At 44.6% G+C, this 2,002-nt stretch overlaps 1 protein-coding gene and 1 long non-coding RNA gene across 2 annotated transcripts in view; both read right to left on the reverse strand.

The window, feature by feature from the left end:
• LOC116693743 (protein kinase C-binding protein NELL1) overlaps positions 1-2,002 on the reverse strand; it is a 296,583-nt gene that overhangs the window by 151,793 nt on the left and 142,788 nt on the right. The window lies entirely within an intron of this gene.
• The window catches only part of LOC116693794 (uncharacterized), a 22,127-nt gene that overhangs the window by 15,442 nt on the left and 4,683 nt on the right, over positions 1-2,002 (reverse strand). Inside the window, exon 3 of the long non-coding RNA XR_004332989.1 lies at positions 1,943-1,949. This is a non-coding gene — a long non-coding RNA (uncharacterized LOC116693794). The remainder of the gene's footprint in view (positions 1-1,942; positions 1,950-2,002) is intronic.

The raw sequence follows: 2,002 nt of genomic DNA on the forward strand, positions 1-2,002 counted from the left end.
GTGTGTGTGTGTGAGTGTGTGTGCGTACAAGGCCAAGGACACTGTCTGAGCTAAGCAGAGATGACTGATGTCCTCTTAGTCATAATTGTGTCATTACCACCCTGTGGAACATGATCATTGGTCCCTGTGGTCTCCGCTGTAATTAACAGAATAGGGGTGACAGAAGGGAAGGCTGAGAAGGAGCGTATGTCGGTCTCCAGACTTGACCGAAACCATATCTTCACCTTACAATAAAAACATCTTAAGTCTCTGTGTGAGATGGTATCTGGGTCCAGATTTAGAGGCTGACTTGTTGGAGATCTTAGACTGGTTAAAGCCCAGTCTGGAAACCTGTACGTTTATCTATCCTGCTTCCATTCACAATTTTGCGGGAACCAATCACAAACTGGCTTATCCACCTGGCATGCTATTGGTGGGTTTAAGAGAAGCAACAGCAAGCAGCTTCTTGTTTACACTCAACAAGCCGGCCACCGAAGCGCGGCAACCCATCGATGCCGCCGTCGCTGCTACGTCACCCAGATGGCTGGTCTGATTGGTTGAAGAACTATCCAATTGCGTACAGAGTCATTTGAACTATGCCTGTTGATCACGCCTCTTGTGCAGAGAAAATACAGAGCAGACTCCCCAGATCAATGATCAATCTTAAATCTCAAAAGATTGAGCTTGGTCTGGTGATAGCCGGATTATGAAGATTTGCCTTTCAAGAATATAACGGGTCAACATGGCCTGTCCCCCTCCAAGTCCAAAAAATTAAAGAGAGTCAAAGAGATTAGAGACTAAGTTCTTTGGCTAAATAGAGAAAGGTAGCCTTGTACAAGTTTGCTACCTGTGCAGAATACAGGGTTGTGGCAGAGACATTTGTTGTCAGCAAGACAACCGTGCAGGGCCGTACCATTCAAACTGTCGAACCAATTCATCACGTTAACCGACGTGGCTGAGGCACAGGCTGTAGCGCACCAAAACGCCACAGCGCACCTTGTGCCACAAGTGTACGACGCACTGAATGGGACCCGTATCCCGATCCTTTCCCCATCCGATGGATAACGGGACTATAGTCATGTGAACTACATGTTTGCTAAGTCACAACTTATTTGGCAAAGCTGTTTCCATCTCCCAATTTGCACATGAACTCTTTTTCAAAAAAGACAAAAAACACCTCAAGCGATCCACATTTTCTAATGTGATACTTCAGAAATGCGCGTAAAAAAAAAAACAGTGAGGGAAACATGACTATGACTAAGTAACCTGGTAAACTGCCAAGTGAAACATCCCAACCTATTCTTTAAACTCAGGAATCAGGGATCTTGCCTGTATGCTTTTCACCAATTTTTTGGTCATTGAAGTCCAATAAATCTTTGGTGAACTTGAATTCTCAACATTAGTTGACGAGGATCCCAAAAATGCACCATAAGTTCAGGATAAGGTGAGTATAGACTGTCTCATTTGGGAAGGAAATGTAAGACCGGTCTGCTTTCCTTCAGTCCTCCAGAGATAACACCTTTGTAGGCCGCGTCCTTCAAAGAAGGTGGCAACTGAAATGGGACAAAGACAGTGTTTGATAGATGGTGTGTCCCAGTACTGAACACCAGTAGAGATGTGGAAAAGGAGCTTAGACCATATCTCTGCATGCATGTCTGTAACAACCCTGTGATAGAGTGCTACTTGGTCAGCCAATGGCAATGTCTCCCTGAGTCTGCCAATGAAGGAAACACAGGCCATTTATTTAGTTCACACCCAAACTGCAACTGCAGTTTTATACTTTTTAGTTTGTCCCCGCATCAGAGAGTACTGTCCCCCATTTGAGAAGCCCAAGCCCTATCATTTTTAACATGTAAAGTCCAGATTGTCTTTAATTACAGGAGCACTTTCAGTGATAGACTCATTCTCCCAAAATGCCCCACAGAGCGCCACAGGAAGTCATTCTTGCCTGTGATTATCAAACTTTATAACTCCTCCCTCTGAGTATCTGACACACACACACTTAGAGAGGTTAAAACTGGAC

This window comes from Etheostoma spectabile, chromosome 1 (assembly GCF_008692095.1).
Source record: "Etheostoma spectabile isolate EspeVRDwgs_2016 chromosome 1, UIUC_Espe_1.0, whole genome shotgun sequence".
NCBI classification, from domain to species: Eukaryota; Metazoa; Chordata; class Actinopteri; order Perciformes; family Percidae; genus Etheostoma; species Etheostoma spectabile.